Below are 26,280 nucleotides of genomic sequence, written 5' to 3'. Positions count from 1 at the left end.
TAGAGATTTTTCACGTCCCTGGTTAGCTGTACATCTAGGTATTTTATGCTTTTTGTTCCATTGTGAAATGGGACTGCATTCATGATTTGACTCTTGGCTTGACTGTTGTTGGTGTATAGGAATGTTATGATTTTTTTACATTAATTTTGTATCTTTAGACTTTTCTGAAGTTGTTTATCAGCTTAAGGAGCTTTTGGTCCAAGACTATGGGGTTTCTTAGATGTAGGATTATATTGTCTACAAATAAGGATAGTTTGACTTCTTCTCTTCCTACTTGGATGCCCTTTATTTCTTTATCCTGCCTGATTGCTCTGGCCAAAACTTACCAACACAATGTTGAATAAGAATGGTGAGAGAAAGAATCCTTGTCTGGTGCCAGTTTTCAGGAAAATGCTTCCAGCTCTTCCCTGTTTAGTATGAGGATGACTCTGGGTTTGCCATAAATGACACCTATTATTTTGAAGTGTGTTCCTTTTGATGACTAGTTTCTTGAGGGTTTTTAACATAAAAAAAATTGTATTTTATCAAAAGCTTTTTTTTTTTTTGCACCTATTAACATGATCTTGTGGGTTTTGTTTTTAGCTCTGTCTATGTGGTGTGAATCACATTTATTGATTTGCTTATGTTGAATCAACTTTGCATCCCAGGGATAAAGCCTACTTTACTGTGGTGAATAAGCTTTTGATATGTTGCTGGATTCAGTTTGCCAGTATTTTGTTGAAGATTTTTATGTCAATGTTCATCAAAGATATTGGCCAGAAGTTTCCTATTATTGTTGTATCTTTGCCAGGTTTTTGTATCAGAATGATGCTGGCCTCATAGAAAGAGTTAGGGAGGAGTGTTTCCTCCTCAATTTTTTAAAATAGTTTCAGTAGGAATGGTATCTGCTCTTCTTTGTACATCTGGTATACTATTCAGTTGTGAATCTGTCTGGTCCTGTTTGTTTGTTTGTTTGTGTTTTTGTTGTTGTTGTTTTTGGTTGGTAGGCTACTTATTGCTTATTCAATTCCAGAACTCAGAATTGGTCTGTTCGAGGATTCTTCAGTTTCTTTCTTTCTTGTTCAGTCTTCAGAGAGTGTATGTGCCCAGGAATTTATCAGTTTCTTCTAGATTTCCTCCTCTGTGTTCCTAAAGGTGTTCATAAGATTCTCTGGTTATTTATATTTCTGTTCAAAAACATTCTTTACAGAATTAGGGGGAAAAAAAAAACTACCCTAAAATTCACTTGGAACTAAAAAAGAGTACAAATTGCCAAAGTCCAAAATGTCAAAACAATCCTAAACAAAAAGAGCAAAACTGGAGGCACTACACTACCTGACTGTACTACAAGGTAGTAGTAACTAAAACAACAAGGTACTGGTGCAAAAACAGACACATAGACCAACTGAACCGGTTAGAGAACCCAGAAATAAAGCTTTACACCTACAAACAGCTGATCTTTGACAAATCCAACAATAACAAGCAATGGGTAAAGGATTATTTATTCAATAAATGATGATGAGATAACTAGTTAGTCATATGTAAAAGATTGAAATGGGACCCCTTCCTTTTACCATATATAATACAAAAATCTACTCAAGGTGGATTAAATACTTAAATGTAAAGCCTAAAACTATTAAAAACCCTAGAAGAAAACATAGGAAATATCATTCTGGACATAGACCCTGGTAAAGCCTTCATGATAATTTCAAAAGCAATTGCAACAAAAGCAAACATTTACAAGAGAGGCCTAATTAAACTAAAGACCATTGCACAGCAAAAGAAACTATCAACAGAGTAAACTGACAACCTACAAAGCGGGAGTAAATATTTGCAAACTATGTATTTGATAAAGGTCTAATATTCAGAATCTAAAGTAACTTAAATCAATAAGCAAAAGAATAAGCTACCTTATTAAAAAATGGACAGACTCTTTTTAATAGAAGACATCTGTGTGGCCAATAAGCATATTTAAAGATTCTCAACATCACTAATCATTGGAGAAGTGCAAATTAATACCACAATGAGATATCATCTCACATAAGTCGAAAGGGCAATTATTAAAAGATCAAAAAATAATACATGCTGGCAAGGTTGCAGACAAAGGGGAATGCATATTCATTGCTGGTGGAAATGTAAATTAACTCAGCCACTGTGAAAAGCAGCCTGGAGGTTTCACAAGGAACTTAAAATAGAACTACCATTTGACCCAGCGATTTCATTACCAAGTATATCCCCAGAGGATTATAAATCATTCTACCATAAAGACACACACATGTATATGTTCATTGCAGCACTGTTCATAATAACAAATACATGGAATCAACCTAAGTGCCTATCAATGGTGGGCTGGATAAAGAAAATGTGATACATACATACCATGGAATACTATGCAGCCAACAAAAAAATGAGATCATGTCCTTTGCAGCAATGTGGATGGCACTGGAATTAATGGATGAAGAGAATTAATGCAGGAAGAGAAAACCAAGTAACACATGTTCTCACTTATAAGTGGGAGCTAAACATTGAGTACACAGGAACACAAAGAAGGGAACAATAGACATAGGTGACTACTTGAGGGTGGGAGGTGCGAGGACAGTGAGAACTGAAAAACTACCTGTCAGGTATTATGCTTATTATCTGGGTGACAAAATTATCCTAGTGCCGAACTCACAGGACACACAATTTATTCATGTAACAAACTTGGCCAGTTATCCCCTCAGCCAAAAATAAAAGTAGAAATAAATAAATAAAATAAAATAAAAATAAGAAAACAACATGAAAGGAGAAGTCTTTAAAATATACTAAAATGTCTGTTAAAATTTTGTAAAATATAAAAACATGGAAATGCCCAAAATTAAATATCAAATGATACGAGAGGTATTTCATATTCTAGAACTAGATTTTTGCTAATTGGTTAATTTATTGCATATATTTCATGATAAATATTTTTCTTCTCAGTTTTAAAGGTCTAAAACATTAATGTATACTGCTATAGACTTTACCAGTACTTAGTACAGTACTTGTAAAGTCTATAGCAGTATACATTAAATTTATTACAAAATTTGTTCTTTGATAAGAAATTAACCTGACTTACTGTGACTTTTTTTACTGTATACACTTTTAATTTTAATTTTTTGATTCTTTTGTTATAAAATTTAGCTTAAAACGCAACTATATTGTACAGCTGTACAGAAATTTTTTATATCCCTTATTTTATAACCTTTTCCCATTTTAAAATTTATTATGTATTACTTACATTTTAAAATTTTAAATTAAAAACAAAGACACTAACACAGCATTGGCCTAGACCCTCACTGTGTGAGGATTATCAATATCACTGTCTTGCATCTTTACGTCTTGTCCTACTGGAAGGTCTCCATGGGCGTCAGCACAAACGGAGCTCCTATGATAACAATGCCTTCTTCTGGAATACCTACTGAAGGGCCTGCCTGAGGTCATTTTACTTTTGACTATTTTTTAAAAGTAAGTCTACGGAGCACTTACTTTTAAAATAGTATTTTTAAATAGTATTTTAAAATAGTATTTTAAAATAACACTAACAAGTATAATGTAGCAAATACATAAACTAGCAGCATAGTCATTTATTATCAAGTATTATGTACTATACCTAACTGTACGTGCAATACTTTTATACAAGTGGAAGCAAGCAGGTGTGTTTATACCAGCCTCACCACAAACATGTAAGTAATGTGTTACACCATGAAGTTACAAAAGCTACATTTTCTCTAGACCATAGGAATTATTCAGCTCCATTGTAATCTTATGAGACCACCATCATACATTCCATCTGTTACTGGTTAAAATATCATTTTGTTGTGAATGACTATAGATAATTTTGAATGAGACAAATTGTATAAATTTAAATATCTCCAACTTTAACTAAAGCCACCAAAATGTTCATGTTGCTTTCTATGATCCTTTATGGACATGAATTGGAAAATTCAGTAAAATGTAAAGAAACAAAACCACTACTCTTTAGAATGGAGGAATAAGAGGCGGCCATCATGTCCTAGGCTAGAAAAACCTTGTTAGTACATATAACCAGGAAAAAACCCACCACCCTCTTCTGAAATGGGATTCTAAAAATATGTCCTGAGTGACTATTCTTAGAAATATTCCTACAATTATGTGAAATCTTTACATGGCTTGAGATTTGAGAACATTTATGAATCTGTTTTACTATTGTATAGAGTAACATGTCCATCTCACTATAATGACTCAAATGTGCTAGCTCTTCTGATACTAATTGCTATAAATGACAGTGTTAGAAATATTTTAAAATAGAAGCTGCCACATTTATGTATTAAAAACATAAAACTAAGGCATAATTTAAAGAATAATTTTGAAGTTTCGTTTTGAACTTGAAACTATTTCAAGTTTGACTAATACAATTATAAAAGAGAGACTCAATCTATTAACTGGATTGGTTGTTAGAACTGCTTAACAAAATATTATATTCTACAACGGAAAAAAGTAATTAAATATCCTAGAGTTCAAATTTCCACCTGTTTTTTGAAGTATTTTAATGTATACCAGTGACCAGGCAGACCAATCACTTATAGAGGCAGGAAATATATTCTATTATTGAAAACTTCCAGATATTAGCAACTTGAATCTTCCTAATGGGTTAAAACAGGTCACCACTGTAGATGTCCTTCCTTAATGGACCTATTTTTGTCTTTTGGAACAGGAGTGGATGTACCTTATTCTCAATGTAACATTCTTTTTTTGTCGTTGTCTAAATGTTTACAATTGAAAGGAACATTGACCTTCCAAATGATTTAACTCTCTGCCAAAAATGCATAGTACTTGTCCAGGAACAGTGGTTTATTCCTATAATCCCAACAGTTTGGGAGGCCGAGGTAGGAGAATCACTTGAGCCCAGGAGTTCAAGGCTGCAGTGAGTTATGATAGATGGGGCCACTGCACTCCATTCTGGGCAAGATAGCAAGATCCTGTCTCAAAAACAGACAAACACACACACACACACACACGCACACACAATGTATGTATTTTATACTTTAATTACAGAATAACAGGTATGCTTGTATGTAAATTTGGAGGTCAATAAAATTTATACATTTAGAAGAGAGGAAAAATATCTTCATGTACATTCAAATATTACATATGAGTATACATTTATTCCTAAGAAAACAGTGTTTTAAGCCTATGTTTGGAAACTATAACATATGTTAAATAACTTTTAGATAAAATAAAAGTCATAAATATTTGAAATTTTAAAACTAAATGATAAACTGTAATATATACATACTACAAAATATTATTTGTTAATTTAGAGAATAAAATACTAACATATGTTGCAACATGGATGAACCTGAACACATTATGCTAAGTGAAAGAAGCCAGTAATAGAAGACAATATATTGTATTACTCATTTTTGAAAATATCTACAATAGCCAAGTCCATAAAAATGTAAAAAGATGATTTGTTCAGCAGCAGTGGCTTGAGTGGGGGAAGGAGAATGGGGAATAACTGTTTAAGGGTACAGGGTATCTTTTAGTGGTGTTGAAAATATTATATCATTAGATTATGGTAATGATTGTGCAACTCTGATTATGCTAAATAATACCATTATACTTCAAATGAGTGAATACAATGGTGTGTGAAATGTATTTAAAAATCTTTTTAAAAACCCAAATGACAAGGACAACAAAAGCAATATATATCAAAATTTGACACAGTCATAGTAACACATCATTGGAAATATATAGGAAAATCAAAGAAACAAACCTAAAATATAAAATAGTCTGGAAGAAATAAAGTAGGTAATAGCAACAACAAAATAGGTTATTTTTTTAAATTGCTAAGTTCCTACAAAAACATACAATACTAGAATTAGCTCAAAGAGAATTAAAAATCTTGAATAAATACATTTGTAATTTTTAAAATAGGAATCACATGTGTCACCTCCCCATACCCATTAAACACACACACATACACACACACAAACAGAACAACTACAACATAAACAAAACTCAGACAACAGGCCCAACTGGCTCTACACATAAATTCTATAATACTATAGAAAAGTAATTCTTATATAAGCCCCTCCAGAGAATAGAAAAACACAAAAACTAATCAGTTTAATTTTTGAGGCTAGTGTGATATGGTGAACAAAACATGATATAGAGACCTGAAGAAAGAAAAACCGTGGCCTATTTTCTTCCAAATGTAGATGCTGTATCTTGAATAATACATCAGCTAAACTTACAAAAAATGAGAAAGTATCACAATCCAATTAGTGTTTAACCTAGATATGTGAAACTATTTTGTCATGTAAGTATGTATCATGTGCAGAAACATAATTTGATACATCTCAAAAACATTTTAATGATAAAAATTCTCACAAAATTAAGAATAGAGGAACATTTCCTTAACTTGATAAAACTTTGTCAAAACATTCTAATAAGCATTAAATAAGCAAATATATAAGCCCACCATCATGGCTACTGTTTTATATAGCTTTAGAAGATACAGTCAAAGCTATAAATAATATTATCTAGACTTTCAGTACTTTAAGAGAAGAAGCAAAGCTGTCATTATTTGCAGCTGAAAAGATCATCTACCTATAAATTCTAAAGCAATAAACTATAAGAACTACTAAGTGCATTCAGCAAAGTTCACATATACAACATCAGCTGGATATAAGAGCAATTCTCTGTAACAGCAAACATAAAATGCAATAGAAATAATAAACCGCTCTCAATGGCAACATAAACTATAATGTCTAGGAAATAAACAATCAAATAAAACAAACAAGAAAACAAAGCCTTCTGGGTAAACATTTAAATCCCTGACAAGGACCATAAATGATCTATATGCTGTCAGATAATATGACAGATGGAAAAGCCTTTTATACTAATAATCTATAAATTATATGAAATACCAATACATATTTCATTGTATTTTGAAAATTAATACTTTATTTTAAATTATAAATAAATATGAAAATGAAGAAAAATATTTTAAATTATACATAAAAGAAAAATACTTAGTTAAAATATCTAGCTACATTAAAGAAATATGCCTTAACAGACGCTAAGACATACACATACTGTAGACCTTGAAGTCACAATAATGACTGTTACGTTATTTTCACAAAGACAATTAAGTCAATGGGAAGTAAGAGAGAATTTAGACAGTGTATCCATATATATAATTATATGTATATATGTGTATGTATGCACACACATTTCTGTGTGTGTTAAATAATTCAAAACACAAGAAAGAAGGGGCCAAAAACAATGTGAAAGTGATATTCTTTATAAGTTTGTTAGAAAAAGTAGCTTCCGTGAAAATAAATAACACTGAATTCCTTTCTAATACAGCATAATAATTCAGAACCTACATGGATTAAAAACTAATGGGTAAAAAGTAAATGTAGAGGAGTATTTTGTAATGTAAGAGCATAAAATATTTCCTTAAGAAAAGCTGAAAAAAGGCTGAACCAATTATGAGTATTTGACAGCTGATAGAATGGAAAAAGGTATTTTGAATGTTTAAAATCAATTAGAAATTTATATCTAGAATAGAAGGGTATATATTGAATATACATTGGCAAATTAGATAAATCATAGCCACAGGACCTATGAGGAAGAATTCATATAAAGCCACTTCTCAAATGATAAGCTGATGTTTACAATAGGACCCTTCTCTCTTCCTTCTTGAGGGTTCAATTTTTCCCTTGGAGTGAGTTTTGTTATAGACCAGAGATGCAGGAGAAAAAGCTCACTCTTGAGCCAAGCTATGGAACGTATCTGTGCCCACATCATCTTTGGCATGCGTTTTTCCTTTATTTTTGTAATTAAAATTTTATTTTCATACGTGCTTTCCATGGGCAGGACAATCTTTTTAGAGGCAACTTCCCTATTTGTGAGAAAAGACGACTAAAACGGCCATTTTCACAAGTGTCCTCGAGCTCTCTTGGAGCTAAAAAGACTTTGAAAATATTTATCTCTAGAGTTCCGAGAAAGAATGCCTTTGTGCAGCCTACGCGAGGGCCGGGAAACGGATTTTCCTCCTGGCACATTTTCTCTCTGCGGTACGGAAGACTGGGAGTTTGATGTTTGCTTTTCTTTGTAAATGTGACCGCTGAAAAGCTGATGGCTGAGTTTTACCTTCCATATCCCATCGATGGTGCTAAGAGAGAAGATGTGAAAAGCATAATTTGAAAATTGGAACTTCAGAAAACTGAAATCTCCTAGGTAGACACATTCTGATTTTCTAAGGAGCTGCTTTCTTACCTCATTGTTCTGAGAATACATGTATGATATAATTTTAAACCTGTAGGGTACATTGCTGAACTAAAGAGAATATTATCGTATGTGTTCAGAATAAAATATGTAATTATTAAGCGTCTTTAGCATGAAAGTAATAAAATGTTAGTTTTCATATTTATACATGCTAATATTTAACATGACTTTCTGAAATATACTATGAGTTGTACCTATAATTTTGAAACTTCAATTTCGATTTTATAACATAACTATAAGAAAATTAATTTTTCCCCACTTTCAATGCAGCTTGTTGTAAAATTCGTTGCAAATAATATGTAATCTCTAGATGTTCTCTCTATCTGATAAAATTCTCAACATTTTTGTTAAAATGTATTTCATGAGTGAATGGTCATTATTGATTAATTATATGAAACCCCACTAAGACGTATGTGGTTGTATGGTAGAAGGCAGTAGACTTATCCTTGGTTATTTAAGTTTTGTTTTGTTTTGTTTGGTAAGGACTACCAGATTAAAACCTAGAAAGTGTACAACAGTCTATGTTGAAAATGGGCCAATTGTAAAGTTATCCCTAAAGTTTATTTCATTCAAGTCCTGTAATGGTGGTGTAAACAGCTCAATTAGAAAATTGGGAAGATGCAACTTTGCAAGTGGAAGGTTAGAGGAACCATCCTTATAATCTTAGTCATAAATGTAGTAAGATATCAATACAAGTTGGTTTCCCAAAAAGCTACTATGGTGTCATGAGGCATGAAGGCATGAAGTACTGCATTCGTGTCAAGGGAATTAAAACCCCTACTTGCCTGGCCAAACTATCACTGATGCACTGTGTAGATCTGACTGCTTGTTTGTAAGGCTGATAACCCAAAATCGAGCCCAGTGAAGACCACCAGGCAATTTTAAACAGCTTATTTTGAGAAATATTTGATGAAAAAGTTGAGCATGTTTAGCCTAGAATATGGAAGATTTAGAAGTGATATGGAAGAAAGCTGCAAGTATTAGAAGATAGTATGCAGAAGTGGTTTTTTCTCATCTGCAGAAGTGGAATAGTAAAGATACATAACTCAGGGCTTTTGTATGAAAGAATAATGACATAAAACATTTAAAGGGTTATCATGGAGTAAATCCTCAATACATACACTTATTGTTTCTGTGCTTTTATAACAAACTTACACTTTCATGAAAGAAAAATCTCTAGCAAATTTCTGCAACACCTATCAGCCATCTTTATTATACAAATATGCTGTGTTCACATTGCAGATGAAGTAATAAGCAGAAGTTTTAGAGAAGTGAACTCAACCTCTCTCTGGTACCTCTGCTAACTGTCATGGACTAGTTTAGTTCTTAGCACGTAATTACACAGAAGGACCAAACTCAGAGACATTGCGTGAAATCAATGCACTCAGTCCAAAGATATTCATTCAAATAACTGGCTTCAATCATTGTTCTAAGAAGTAAATGCTATCCAAGGCTGGGCATTGTGGCTTATGCCTGTAATCCCAGAATGTTGGGAAGCCAGGTGGGAGGATCGCTTGAGTACAGGAGTTCAAGACCAGCTTGGGCAACGTAGTGAGACCCTGTCTCTACAAATAAAAAATTAAAAAAAAAAACAACAAACTAGCTGGGCATAATGGTGTATGCCTGTAGTCCCAGCTACTCAGGAGGCTAACTGGGAGGACTGCTTGAGCACAGGAGGTCAAGTCTTTAGTGAGCCATGATTGTGCCACTGCACTCCAGTGTGGGCAACAGAGCAAGATCCTGTCTGAAAAAAAAACAAAAAACAAAAAAACTATCTGAATTTAGCTTCCACTACCCTCTTCTGATCCTGTTTTTATGGTTGATTCACCTACCAGTTAGTATAATGTTTTTTAGTCTCTACATGAGTGACTGATGATGCTTTTTCAACTGAAAAACACCTGAATTGTAGTTTCAGTGTCATCAGCTAAATACTAAAAATTTTGTGGATATACTTCCACCCTGCCATCTCACACAGGATTGGAAATTGGGGAAATAATACTTCATTGTGTATATGTTTTTATTATGTTGAAATTTTTGTGAAGAACCATGCCATTCACTTTCTTAATTTTCCATTGTGGCATATAATACTCTTATATTTAACTACTTAATGAAACTGTGTCATAAAGGATGCTAAAATTATTATCTAATTACTTTCCCTCAAAGATCTGGTCCAGTGAGAGAAGCTAGGTTTACAAATATCTGTATGTCAAGGAAGATTCTGACATATTATGTCAGAGGAAAATAACATTATAGAGACTTAGAAAAAGGAGAAACTGTATTTACTTAGTGATGAAAAAAAAAAAAAACTTCATGAAGGACGTGGTATATGTGAAGAAAAGAAATCAAGGAAGGTGTGGAGAAAGGCAGAGCATGAGAAGTCATTCCAGAAAGGTAGAAGAGTATATAGTATTCCCACCAAATGTTCTTCCTTGAGTAGACTACAGGTCATTTATTTGCCTGGAAAATGAATAGCACAGTGGCAATTACCAGATCTCTTCAATAATATTTAGGTCATGATCATCTCTGTCCTATACATATTTTCCAAAGCCCAGAAGGGTTTTTCTCCAACCCTATTTTTTACCTCTTTTTTTCTTGCACCCTCAACACTAACATACCCAGAAACATTCAAGCATACATGACACACACATAGGCTCTTTGGCCATATGGTACTAATTTCACTTCCCTAAATCTTCCAAGATCATTTTGGCCTCTGCGCTTTTCGATTGGTTAATCTGTTACCCTGAAATGTTCAGTATTTCATCCAGGCCATGCACTCTACCATTTATTAATTAATTTCCTCTCTTTCCATGTCTTATTCTAGCTACCACTTCTCTCAAAAAGCCTTCTCTCATGTCCTACCTAATGAATCTTCAGGTATTTCCATACTATCCTGAATTTCCACAATAGCACATTGACTCCATTGTGTTACAGTTGATGACTTGTCTTTATTTGCCTTCATACTGCAGGTGCTGTGATAACCTGAGTCCCATCTCTCTTGCCTCCAGAATTCAGCATTATGGTTGCTAAAAAACTAATAATAATATACATTATTGAATCAATGAATAGAAGAGTTAATATGTAATAGAGATGTCAGCATCTTGCCAAAATGTGAATTAATAGAATGTAAATAAATCCTATTCAAGACCAGTGGCATAGGAGCAGAATAATTATGGTTTTGAGTAATATTATTGCCATATGTAAAGCAGTTGCTCGGTTATGATTATGCTGAGATTGACTGAATAGACATCTCTTATGAATTTCAGTCAAATAGAAGCAAATAGAAGGCAAAAATAAGTGGACAAACAATAAGTAAGTAATGCAAATGGTAGGGAAAGAGTTATTTTGTATTAAGTACTAAAAAAGACATAATAAAATTCCGAATCTTGATCAGAAAAAGTCAAAATCAAAACCTGAGAAGAAAACAAGGCTGTCACTTTATTTTATTCCATTAGGGTATCAAATTATAATGTCTATGTCTAAGTTACGTCTGATATTTATAGGTAAATTTTCAAATAAATCTGTTGCATTTTTCATGGTAGTTTGTACTGCATATTTAGATAGTGCAAGGGCTGAATCTGAATGTCAACCTTATGGGATTAGGGATATTCAGATAGCTAATAAAAGACTATTATGCTTGATTCTTCAGTATGTTCTGAGCCCGTTTCTCTTCTACTGAAAGGAAAACCCAAGGCGTTTGGCATTTCATTCAAATAATTAAGCTGCCCCATGTGTGTTTGTGATGGTGTTTGCAGAGGAGATTGGTGTGTGAGTTGGTAAATTTAGTAGGGGAAAATCTTCCCTCAATATGCATAGGAAACATTCAAACAGCTGGGAGTCAAGAGAACAAAAAAGCAGAGGAAGGGTGAATTGTTGCTCTCTCTTCTGGAACAGGGGTATCCTTCTTCTCCTGCTCTTGGATGTCAAAACTCCAGGTTCGCCACCTGTTAGACTCGGGCTCACACCAGTGGCTCCTAGGATTCTAGGGATTTCAGCTTTAGACTGAGCCTAACACTGTCAACTTGTTTTGTTCTGAGGCCTTTGAACTTGAGCTGAGCCATGCTACTGGCTAAGTTACCTACAAGTGATTATTTTTTTATGATAAATTGCTGTGATAATCTAAAGTACATAAAATAGGTTTAAATACATGAGAGAAGCTATGCAATTATCTTGTGACTTTTCTGAAAAATGAATATGGAAAGTCAAAATTTTCTCCTTAGTGCAGAATAAATAAAAAGCAGAGTTACAGTGTAAGATGATAGTTGAATTTAGTGTGAGCAATGTTATATCTCTAAACTTATGGGAAGGGATAAACATTTGGATTTTACTGTGTAAGTTACTACAAAATGCTTGGGAAACAGTGAAGAATGAGACATAGTAGTTGTTTCCAAGACCAGTGTTTTCTTCAGAGAGGTAGACCACTTAGACTGACTCTTTAGGGAGGTAGATACATCACACACTGGGGCCTATTGGGGGTGGCGGGATAGGGTACGGGTAGCATTAGGAGAAATAGCTAAATAGATCATGGGTTGATGGGTGCAGCAAACCACCATGGCACGTGTATACCTATGTAATAAACCTTCCCATTCTGCACATGCAGCCCAGAGTGATGAGTGCTATGATTAACTCTATGCAGACAGTCCTGCCGGACTACATAAAAGAAGCTCTTAACCTGGTACGGGATGATGGGCCATAGTGAAGGATGGTACAGCAGTTAGTCAAGAAATAGTTTCTGTGTTGACTTACAATGGATGAAAAGGTTGTGTGGAGGTCAGAGAAGTGATCCAATAAAATAAGCAAAATTTCTGATTATGATTCTACTTGTAAAACATGTTGTATAAAGCGAATACAAATGACGCTTGATGTGAAGGGTTAAGCTGGGGCCAAACAATTGAATATGTAACATATCATGATTTATTCTGAGAGCAAAGAACCCCATTAAAAGAATATAGAAGGAGACAAGGTGAGCTTTATATTATAGAAAACTCACTATGGTTGTGTAAAGAAAACATGAGAGACAAGAAAAACAAGCAGCACGACAAATCAGATTCAACTCTAGGTGCACTAAAGAACACATAGGTAGTTTGAAAAATATAGAGTTCTTCGCCCCATCCCTGGAGACTCGCTTTTAAATCGTTTGGTATAGGGTTCTCTTTTAAATAGTTTGGTGTAGAATTCTGGAATAGGTATAATTAAAAGCTCTCCCATATGCTTCTCAAGCATAGCCACAGCTGAAAAATACTAATTTAAGGGAGTATTACAACAGTCTTGTTGAAAAACTGGTGATGTCCTGAACTAAGATAACTGTAGTTAAGCTGGAGAGATCAAGACCAGTTAAGACATAGTTTGCAGATTAATTGGTTATTGAGGATAACATAGGAATGGAGTCCAGGATGCTAGCTTGGGCACATCTATAACTGGTAAGAGTATTCCCTGAATCACACAAAATAGGAAGAGTGTAGAGTTGGGATATGAGCTTATTAGAACTATCTGGAGTAGAGAAATTTTTCCAAAGGAAAAAATAAACTGCACCGCTCTAAAGGAAATACATTCACTTCAAATGTGACAAACAATGTTGAAAAATTCTAAAACCTTTTGTTGAAAGCCTATTATATATTTCAGATACTGTGCTAGACTCTGGAGATATTCAGATGGATAGCACACTTTCCTTGTCTTGAAAAGCTTATAACATTATTAGGAAAGCAGACATTAAATTAGGTCATTTTAATATGTCATGTTAATTGACAATAATTATTGCAGGTATCATATCAAAGATATTTTAAAAGCTGCATTAGAGCTACAAGTTGACAAGTTTCCTTTTTTGTCCACAGTGTTCTAATAACTTGTGAGAAATATTTTATTAATTATTTTATACAATTTTTATGAAATTGGTATTAGAATCTCATTTCACATATAAGGAAACTGAAGCCCAGCATCTCAGTACAAGAACAGAATTCAAACTCTGCTCCTTTTCGCTCTTCTTAAGGATTATAAGTTCATGTCCTTTGCAGGGACATGGATAAAGCTGGAAACCATCATTCTCAGTAAACTAACACAAGAACAGAAAACCAAACACTGCATGTTCTCATGTTCTCACTTATAACTGGGAGTTGAACAATGAGAACACATGGACATGGGGAGAGGAACACCACACACTGGAGCCTGTCAAGGGGTGGTGGGATAGGGGAGGGGTAGCATTAGGAGAAATACCTAATGTAGATGACAGGTTGATGGGTACAGCAAACCACCATGGCACTTGTATACATATGTAACAAACCTGCACGTTCTGCACATGCACCCCAGAACTTAAAATATAACAACAACAACAACAACAACAATAATAATAATAATAAAGAATTACGCTAAGGAAAAGCACTAGATACAGATAAAAGCACTTAAAAAAAATCTTAATTTTGTTTTGGAAGATGCATAAAATTTGTCAAATGAAGACAGATAGAAAAGGCAACCTAGAAGATGCAAGAAAGTAGTTTTTTTTATATGAACTAATTTGAACTATGTGTGGCTGGAAAGCAATGTAAGTGGGACAATGCTCAAAAATGATGAGTGGAGATGTGAGGGAATGTTAGGCGATGAGGACTTTATGTGAGGTATCTACGTTAGTTTTTGACAATGACTAATGGAAAAAGGTTTAAAAATGCAAAGATTAACAGAGTGGTACCAGAAAAAATTAAAAATATGGACAATAAATATTTTCTTGTAAGCCTTTTGAAACGCTAAGAGACATTGCCCTTATATATGTACGTTGGAAAGGCTTCCCTTATACCACATATAAAATATGGTAAAGAACAGAGAATTGAAACTATAACATCTTGTCTTATGGGTCAAGATTCTATACTGTAACTTAATGATAATTTCTAAATGAATGTATTACTTGTTCAATAAGAAAGGCACCGCAAAGAATATAGTTCACTTTAATTTTTATTTCAATAGTAGATTCAGTTCCCAAAAATGAGTCCTAGGAAAAACGAAAGACAAGAAACCCAGGTATAAGAGAATTGCGAGACAGATTTAAGTGTATCAGGGCAAGGACCCATTTAATAGGGGCAATAAAGAAAGTTTATAGGCCGCGCGTGGTGGCTCATGTCTGTAATCCCAGCACTTTGGGAGGCCGAGGCGAGCAGATCACGAGGTCAGCAGATCGAGACCATCCTGGTGAAACCCCGTCTCTACAAAACAAAAGAAAACAAACAAACAAACAAAATTCAGCCAGGCGTGGTGGCAAGTGCCTGTAGTCACAGCTACTCAGGAGGCAGAGGCAGTAGAATGGCGTGAAGCCGGAAGGCAGAGCTTGCAGTGAGTCGAGATCCTGCCACTTCACTCCAGCCTGGGTAACAAAAAGAGACTCCATCTCAAAAAAAAAAAGAGAAAGTTTATAATTGATAACTGGGTCATGAGATAGGGAATGATGAAAGGATAAGATTGTAGGGCCTAGGAAGTAGGTAAGCAACTAGGCTTCTTGCATTCCTGCAAATTACTTGCAAAAATGGCTTGAATAGAAGGCGGACATATTGACTGTAGCTGATGAATCAGCTTTGAATAAAACATTTGTGTTTGGAAAAGTGAAATGTGATGAAACTACATATGCAAATGAACTAGCTTCACCCATGCAGAGGACAAGGCATTTGGAAGCTACGAACAAGAATGGGTCTAACAATTTCCTCTTTCTATTTGAAACTGGGAATCATTGAGAAGTCAGAATAGCAAGTGCAGAATGTATAATGACCACCAAAACACAATTTATAAAACATGCTTTATCTTAAGAACCAAGCAGTTTCTTTCCATGAAAGAGGACAAAATGTTGGCTTATGTTTTATGACATTGAGAATTTTCATATAAATTTATTAAATATATATTAATTGATTATTACTACTTGCAAGGGTTTTTAAATTCAAAATGTAATACAAAAGCAAACTTAAGAGACCCTGCTTTCATAGATCTTGCATGTTAGTATGTTTTCATTTCTTCTATTGTTAATTAAGAATAAAATTACTATGTTATTGGATGTATTAGGTAGGATTCTGTCAGATTCCATATAGTTTAGTTACATCATGCTTCCTTTATTTTGTAGTCCCTTCTATCCTTTTGATTGTCGACACAGTCAAATGTTAACGTGGATTCCTGGTAGTTATTTGATCTCAACCTCAATTTTAGAGAAACTAATTCATCTTTCTTAGCATAGGAAAGTGGGAGAAGATGAGGAAAAAAAATAGTATGTAAACATACAAACATTAAAAAAAAACTAGCATAGTAATTAGGGCAAATCACTCCTGCTATATAATTTTGCTTTTCATTTTATGTCATTTTATTTTATTTTTATCACTTTATTATGTGTTTTGTAACTACATTGTAATTAGAGAGATTTTTGAGGCAGAGTAATAATTAAATGAAATATATCTTAGTCTCAAATCAACTCTACTTTTTTCTCAGAAGTTAAAATTAAAACCTAGGAAAAGTAAGTTAGCTGCCTAAGGTCAGAGTTATAGTTAAAGCCAAGAAATATTTCAGTTAACTTGTCTCTTAGTTCACTGAACTGCCCCATTACCTGCTTGACACTCCTGTGATTTTACTGCACGATTTTAAAGTGTAGGGGCTTGAGGTTGTTTGACTATATAATCTTCCTTCTCAAACACATGTATTCTAATAAAAACCAAGCTTTGTATTCTAGCTGTGAACTCCTTGCCATGCACTCTGAAGACTTTAAAATACAAATATCCCGGTTCTGAAAGTTTTTTTTCTACCTCTTTTAAAGAGTAAAACCGATATTGTATGACCTCTGGTGATCTGGTTTTAGGATGTTAGCTCAAAATATATCACTAATACAGTTAAATTTGTTTTTAATATAACTGAAATTATAATTTAGGCTTAGAGATATAAGACAAATTACTGTCACAAAAATAACATTATTCCTCATGAACTATTAAGATAATGCAAAAATAATCTTAATGGAGCATACAAATTATTCATTTTTCAAGGTGATATTTTCAGGCACATTTTGATATGGAATCTTTCACTATAGTTTTATGTAAGCCATCAAAAAGAACAGCACATTTGCATGCCCCAAGCCAGAAGCCCAAGTGAAATTGGGACAATTTTCCATAGCTGGTCAGTCTTACATTTCTACAAGCTACTGTTGATAAAGTGTTTGAGGGAAGCAAGGGCTTTGCCTTTAGGTAACAAGCAGATCAACAATTATATTTGTAATCAGCAGAAAGTCTTTTACAGTTTTTTAAAAAATAACATTTGATCTAGTCAGCTAATAATATCCTCTGAGACTGAGTAATCAAGAGTCACTTTAAAATTTTTGTTACCACAGATAACCTTGTTAGTTGATTCTTATGAGTTTGAAAAAGTGTATATTTGAGATAAATTAGGTCTAGTAATCCAAAAAGGGATGGATCCCTTAAAGAACCCCGGAAAAACTGTACTAAAACCATCTACTTTAGTGATCCCAGATCTGGGGATAGACACAGGCATGGAGTAATTAGTGGGGATATCCTCAGTGCATTAGTAAGATCAATTATTTAAATGACAAGGAATTCCACTCCTACCAAAAAATTGGGATTGTCACTGATGTACCAGGCAGATGAACATGAGGAAGGCTAGATATAGTCACCCTCAGGACTTTGTGTGTAGGACTGGCTGTAAAGAAGGCTTGTTGTATATACTGGCCCCCAGAAAAGCAGATACATTAAATAGAAGAAATGGCCTCAAGACAGGAATTATTTTTGAATTGTCCTTTATATTTAGTAATACCCAAAAGAGAACCAAAACACACCTTGCAGACAGTGAGTGCAAATGAGAAAATTCTACTCAACGTCCTATGAGCATATAAGAGATGTGAAGGTAAATATTTGCCTGGCAGGGACGAAACAAAGTCTAATCTGAGAAAATTTATGATGGGCTAGAAGGAACACTTGTGTTCAGTACCAAAAAAGCATCTGTTATGACCATTTATTCTTGAAAAGGGCACTAAAACAAAGGAAATAGAAAGCATTATCACATGTATAATAAAATCTAACATTATTGAGTTAAAGCTGTGATTCAAAGGTTTCACCGGTTGCCACATAAATATTCTTAAATGACCAAACTGATAATATAACTGGAAGAAGTTTTAATATCAAGAATACACAAGATTACAAATACATAGAAAAGAAAATGCCAACAGCAAGATAATACTAAAAAGGACTTTATCACAAAACAAAAGTAAACAAAAAAGTAAACATCTTCTTATAGGTGAAGAAGCAACAATCTAATATTAGGCGGTTTTTTATACCATTAAAACACAGAATGTTTGTAAATTATGGTTTTTAAGGTGAAGAGTTTTTAAAACAATAATTCTATAGCTAGTGAAATTGTTCAATAACATTTTAAAAATTGTATTAATAGTACAATTCAGCTATCAGTATCCAGAAATATAATACACAATAATTGTAATATAAATGATAGAAAATATCCAGTTTTTAACAACAATAATAAAAAAATTATAAGACATGTACATATAGAAAAAATGCAACCTATGCACAGGAAAATAAAGCAGGCAACAGAAACTGTTTTTCAAGGGGCCTAAATATTGTGCATAGAAGACAAAGACTTCATGAAAATCCATTAGAAATATGTCAAAATAAACAAAAGTAACTGTATTAAAAAAGTAAAGAATGGTAGATGACCATAATTCATTAACTAATGACTAGCGATAAAGATTAAAACATTATTTATTTATTTATTTTATATATATATTTTTTGAGACGGAGTCTCACTCTGTCTTCAGGCTGGTGTGCAGTGGCATGATCCAGCTTACCGCAACCTCCACCTCCCGGATTCAAGCGACTTTCCTTCCTCAGCCACCCGAGTAGCTGGGACTACAGGCACGTGCCACCATGTCCAGCTAATGTGTGTGTGTGTGTGTGTGTGTGTGTGTATATATACACGTATATATATATACACACTCATATATACATATATACACACACACGTGTGTGTGTGTGTGTGTGTATATATATATATTTTTTTAGTAGAGACAGGGTTTCAACATGATGGCCAGGATGGTCTTGATCTCTTGATCTCATGATTTGCCTGCCTCGGCCTCCCAAAGTGCTGGGATTACAAGTGTGAACCACCATGTCCAGCCAAAAAAGTATTTTTTAAGACAAATGGCAATTTTGGAGTTGAAAGGTACAATGACCTAAATGAAATAAAATTGATTAGAAAGGCTAAAGAATAGATTTGGAAAAAAAGCAGCAAAGTTAAATATAAACAGAGATAATACAATCTTAATAATAGAGAAGAGAAAAGCATAGAGAAAAATAAACAGAGGCTTAATGAAATTTGGAGCATCAGTAAGTACACCAACATGCATATGATGAAACTACCAAAAAGTAGAATAAATGAACAGATTTTTAAAAATAATTAACAGAAACCTCTCATATTTGATGTAACCATTAGTATATACATTCACTAAGCTCAATGAATTTCAGGTAGGATAAACTCAAATAGATCCAAACCCAGATACGGCATAGTCAAAATACTGAAAGCCAAAATTAAAGAGAAATTGCTGAAAACAGAGAGAGAAAAATGACTCCTCATGTATAAGGTAACCCCAATAAGATTAACAGAAGAAGACTTCTTATCAGAAGCAAAGGTGGCCAGCAAGCAGTATGAAAAGACTTTCAAACTGTTGAATGAAAAAAAAAAAATACTACTCTCAAATAAGAATCTTATATTCAACAAAGCTTCATTTCCAAATTGAAGATAAAATATATGATACTTTATATAAACAAAAACTGAGAAAATATGTTGCTAGTAGATCTGCCTGAAAAGAGATCCTAAAGGAAGTTCCTCAGCATGAAAGGAAGTAATACAATACAGGAATTATAATCCACACAAACACAAAAGAACACTGGTAAGAAGGTAAATATAAAAGACTGAATATTTACATATTTTCTTCTTTCTTCTCACCAACTTAATAAAATTGCATAAAATAAAACATATAAACAATCGAATCAAAAGGCACACATTGTCAGACTGGATTTTGAAAAATTCAACTATATACTGTCTACAGTAGACATTTTAGATTCCAAAATGTGAATAGTTTGGAATTAAAAAGATAGAATATGTTACAAATTGCAAATGGCAGTTGCAAAAAGCACTGGGAGTTCGAGACAATCCTGGCCAAGGTGGTGAATCCCTGTCTCTACTGAAAATACAAGAATTAGCTGAGTGTGACGGTGCATGCCTGTAATCCCAGCTACTCGAGAGACTGAGACATGACAAGTGTTTGAAACCAGGAGGCGAAGGTTGCAGTGAGTCAAGATTGTGCCACTGCACTAGGCTGACAGAGTGAGACTCTGTCTCAGAAAAAAAAAAAAGGACTAGATTATTATATTAACATGAGACAAAATAGATTTTTTAAGATAATCACTGTAACATGAGATGAAGAATATTTAAAAATGATAAAAAATTAATCTATTAGGCAGATATAACAATGAAAAATATGTATGCTCCTAAAAACAGAGCCCTAAAATTTATGAGGTAAAAATGAACAGAACTGAAGGGAGAACTTTACAGTTTAGAAATATGCTGTAATGGGCAAAATAAAATAAGCATAAAATAAGAATAGGAAAATTATTATAATATAATTATTTTACCAGGATGAAAAGTATTACTCAAGAATTTACAAATAGGTTTTATTCTAAGTTATTATGCAAATGTTTCTTAAATTATTAAAAAGGAAGATCTGTAACATTTTCTGTGTCCAAAATTTAAACCTATGCAATTTCAGCTGGAGGGTAGGATGACTTTAAAGTTGTTAATTTTCTTTATTTGATGGAGATGGTAAATAGCCATTGCTTCTTTGAAATTTTGACCTAAGAGAAATAGTAATACATATGTTTTCTTTTAAATTTAATGACAGCCATAATTAGAATTAAAAGCAATGTGTAAACCTTAAGGGAAAAATAAATAGAATCAAATATAACATGCATAGCAGTGGAGGTTTTAAAAAGACAAAACAGAAGTCAAAATTTCTAAAATCAGTAAACAAAATGACAGAAAAGCATTAACTATTACAATAAAAGTAAAATGGTTAAATGTCATATTAAAAGACCTTTGGGTTAAATTATTCAACCTTATGCTTTCTTTAAGGGAGCCTGTTAAAGCATGATTAAGGTTAAATGCAAAAAGGAAATCTGCTTTCATATCTATATCTACATTTAATCTATCTCTATAAATACCGTGTTATACAAAACAAAACACAAAAGCAAAAATTAATTCAGCATATAGTCTTTCAAGCAGGAACTCAAAATAAAAATGATATATTAAATCCTATTTATATTGACAAATAATCTAATGGTAATTTCTGAAATGTTATTATTGATATAAATCACACAGATACCTTTTAAAATGTAGACTTCTATTCAGTAAGTCTAGGAAGGAGCCTGAGATCCTGTGTGTTCAGGAAGTTGCTAGGTAATGTTGTTGTTGCTACTCTGACACCACATGTTGAATAGCAAACCTATAAACAATTCTTTTTCATCAGATAACTCACTTCTCTACATGCCAATGAAAACAGGAAAATAGGTAAAATAGCATATTATATAAAATGTAGCAGAAGAAAATAGTTGTTTGTAATGCTGATCATAGACATGTTTACTTATTTTCTTTTTCTAATTTCACATTCTATATCCAGACTACTAATTGCATACATATGCTGAAAAAATATTAGAATGTAGCTTATAAACAAATAATAGATGCTGAATGAGCACCTAAACTGCTGACAGAACTACTTCACTTGGAAAAAGAAAAATGGAATAGTATGGGGAGTCAGTATAAATAATGACTTTTTAAAAAAAATTAAAATATTTACAAGTCATTATTTTATGGTTTTGGAAGACATCAAAATAAATGTTTTACCCTATCCATAAGTATGATATTTTACACAAATTTTCACTCAGTGTTTCAAAATTTTCTCACATCATTTACATCCTGACAAATTACTAAGCATAACTAAAATTACCACCCTGATACAACTCTATCTGGACACTACTACACTTCTTCACAATAAGAAGAACATAACTTTTGTTGTATTCAAATTACTCTTTATTCAGATATTTTGAAACATATCAGATAAGGAAAAACAAACTAGGGCAAAATTCCATGTATATACTTTTCTTATTGAATCATAGATGAGAAGATGGTGATGGTACATGGTTCATTCAATAACACTGAAGGATCTATAAAGAGATGTGTTGATATTTCATAGAATTTTCTGAGATTGGAGGAGGAAAGTGCTTGTCTTCAAAGTTATCTTTTATATGCAAAAATGAATGTTTTGATGAGTCTGATATTTGCATCAGTCATAGCTCGGGTAATTGAACATGTAACATTTACTGTATTATTAAGGCATTAACTATGTATCATAGATTTATTTATTTATTTCCTGTAACAAAAGTAGCAAAATAGCCTTCATGGTAAAATAGCTGGTATATCTTGATTCCAATTTTGAAGTTGACTGATTTTTTAAATTGGGAAATTTATTGAAGACTAATCCTCCATTTCAACACACTGGGGCATGTCCAGAAGAGAGTGAGGAGAATTACAGTCATCTTTAGCAACAGCTTTAATAAACAGGTATTCCACTTTAAGAAATAGTACAGAAATGTACAGATGGAAGAATATGCTGCATCCACATATTCTTATGATTTGCAATCTCTTTTTCTATGGAGCTTTAACTTCCATAGATGTTATGTGTCTAAGACAGCTAATGGGGAAGCCAAGAGGTGGATTTCTAAATTTTCTACCTACTTTTCATATATAAAACATTCTATGAATAAATGCTTTTAAACTTTTCTTTTCATAAATTAGAAAACTTAAGGCCAGAGAAGAAATGATTTATCTGAAATCATACAGCTAGCAGAGAAATGAAGGGTAATATGGAAAACAAATACCTATGTTCAAATATTGAAAAAGTTAATGTGAAAGTATTAGAAGTTGTTCAATGAAATATCCTAAGACAACAATGCTGTGTGGATGGAAGATGAATGTTATAGAAAAATAGACTACTATTCCATAAAAATAACCTTGCAACTTAAGCTGCCTGAAGTTCAGATGGGTTGCCACAAGAAGCAGCAATTTCTCCAGCTATAGGGATATTGAGAAAGAATCCAGAAAGGCAGTGTTGCTGGTGATGCAGAGGAGATGAAAGCACTTGATCAAAGGAAAAATGGAGTGTCTCTTAAGAACATTCCAGCTCTAAGAGGTTGTAATTTATTAGGCATAAGAAAGTGATTTTTTTTTTTTTTTTTTTTTTTTTTTTTTCCTGGCTTTGGAAGATGTTGCTAAAAGCAAATTAGAATGTGTCCTTGTGCTCCTTGTCCAGACAGCTCTTTCAGGTTTTCTTCTGGTGAATATATTTTACCCTCCCACAATGTCCTAAGAAAAGGATGTACGTATCATAAATATTAGTATCTTTATATTTTCCCTGCCTAAATCTTGTGTTTCTCATAGCAACTAAATTTAACTCAAATGCCAGCTCCAAATTAGAGTTAGTGGATGCCTTGAGGGTTGTATTATTAATAATTCTCATTATTTACTCTCTTTTTGAGTTCAAAAAGAAGAGTAAAATTCCTTAATCCAGTTATTAAATATCACTGATGTAAATCAATAAAGAAATTAATAGGTAATTTGGTGTGTGGAAAAAGCAACATGGTCAAATGACTTAATCGCTTAAGAATATCTAAAATTGCCTTAGAAATGTATTTGTTTTAACTCTGTGATTTTTGAACTTTAAAATTCTCTTTTTAATTTCTTGAGAAGGGATTACTACTACGTCTATTTGTATCTTCTGATTTTTACCAGGTTTAGGTTGTCTTTCTCCACCTATTTATTTATATAGGGAAATTAAAGCTTGTGATTACCATGATATTATATAACCCCAAACTTTCCTAGTAAGATGATGTACTTCTACATCCTCTATTTATGTTACTCTTTCCATATTTCTCTGTGAAATTGTGCAATATTATCTTATAATTTTATGTTAATAAGCTGGAAAAAATGATGTACATTTTCACTCTGGATTCTCGAGATTTATGTGTATGTGGAGCATAAAATAATCATTGGATAAAATAAAAAACCATAATCAAGAGCAGATATATGGGATGGAAACCCAATAAATAGTAAAGTGATGATGTCAGGCCATCATGCTCACTCTGCTTAGAATAAGCATATAGTAAGATTTATTGTCAAATTCCAACTATCTTAAATAAACTGAATTATTCCAATTTTTAGAACATTGTAAAAATTTATTTCTATTCTTATTAATTTATTTAAGATATAATCTACAGATTCAGTTTGTTAGTTTAGACTTTACCAACCTTCTTGCTATTTCAATCCTATTGTATAAACCATGATAGTAATACAGGTCACAAGCAATTCAGTTTATATATTTTTTTGGTCACAGAAGACATTTTATTCTAAAGACTCATTAGAGTTTGGCTTTGCCATATCTAAGTATGGAGTTCATTATTCTTTGTGTAAATATAGTACTACTCAATGTAGAATGGAAAGAGAGAATTCTATTTCTAATGTGACAATGCACAAACCCTGGACAGCCAATTTTCTTTTCACAGTTTATCACCACATATGTAAACCTATTCTGTGTGCAAGGATAGTGGCATACAAAAGCTGGAAACAAAACTGAGGGGTGAAGCCTGGAAACTGTGAGACAGCTTGATGTCTCTCTGCATCAGGGATTTTGGATTAAAATATCCTCAGTGCCTAATCATTCATAATTTAGACTGGGTAGTTTTTAAAAAGGTCTAACTGCTCATCTGCACAATAATTTTACATTATCTAAAGATGAAATATTCTGTTTTTCAGAAACTTGTAATGTGCAGAAAATTTTATTTTATTTTTTTCTAAGTAAAGAAGAAAAATCTGTTTTTTTCATTCTGGATTCTGAGTGATTCAGTCCCAGAGATGCAACTGAACTTGAGGAATTCAAGTTTAGATATCATGTACAATTTTCAAAAGTAGTTAATTCCAAATGAAAGACTGTAATATTCTTTATTTGATTTCCAGCTGATATGTAACCAGAAAACAGCATGAGACCGTGATAGGTGGGTAAAAAATAAACAGATAAATGAAGGACATTATTGTAAATTTAAAAGAAATGATTTTTTTTTAAGTATAGCATTTAAAGCAGGAAGATGCCAAAGTAATAAACATTGGTATATAGGAATACAAAAGCAGTCCAATCAACACCTCATATTTTGCAAATGCTCATTCTTTCACACTTCTCCAGCACCTAAGAGTCTCAAATATGCTTCTTCATGGTTCTTACAAGGATTGCAAAGCCAGTATATTAACTCAGAGCTTGTACATCACTGTCACCTGGATTTTAATTCCAGCTTTGCAAATTACTAGCTCTATGCCCATTTCTAAACTTTTATTTAAAGTTTTAAAATATCGATGATAATCAGGGCTTCCCAAAGTTTTCATGAGGAGTACCTTTTAAAAATGCATTTAAAGTACTTACTATGGAAAGAATACTGCAAATGGTCCTCAGCAGATATTATTATTATCTGGCAGTTGAATATTATTATACTAATAGGAATACTAGGTTTACTCCATACTTAGAGTAGTTAAATTCTGGTACTTTACATACTCAGTGCCCGATTAGTGTGTGCTGTTAGGATTAGGAAGTATTGAGAATTTTCATTAAATAATTTAGCATAAAATAAAAGACACATGGTATAAGCCATCTAAGACAAAATAATTTTTGCTTCCTTATGAATATTCCAAAAGATACATATTCACCAGGCCTAGACACGTTAAAAAGCATAGATTACCTATTCCAATATTTTATTACACAAGAGAATTTTTTTAAAAATCTAAATGAATTGGCCGGGCGCGGTGGCTCAAGCCTGTAATCCCAGCACTTTGGGAGGCCGAGACGGGCGGATCACGAGGTCAGGAGATCGAGACCATCCT

At 33.0% G+C, this 26,280-nt stretch overlaps 1 protein-coding gene across 3 annotated transcripts in view; it reads left to right on the top strand.

The window, feature by feature from the left end:
* Window positions 1–26,280, top strand: part of LUZP2 (leucine zipper protein 2) — a 646,396-nt gene that overhangs the window by 56,109 nt on the left and 564,007 nt on the right. The window lies entirely within an intron of this gene.

The sequence above is a fragment of the Mandrillus leucophaeus genome, unplaced genomic scaffold (genome assembly GCF_000951045.1).
Source record: "Mandrillus leucophaeus isolate KB7577 unplaced genomic scaffold, Mleu.le_1.0 Scaffold438, whole genome shotgun sequence".
Taxonomy (NCBI): Eukaryota; Metazoa; Chordata; class Mammalia; order Primates; family Cercopithecidae; genus Mandrillus; species Mandrillus leucophaeus.
Note: the sequence above shows the minus strand (reverse complement) of the source record. Positions and strands in the feature narration are given on the sequence as shown.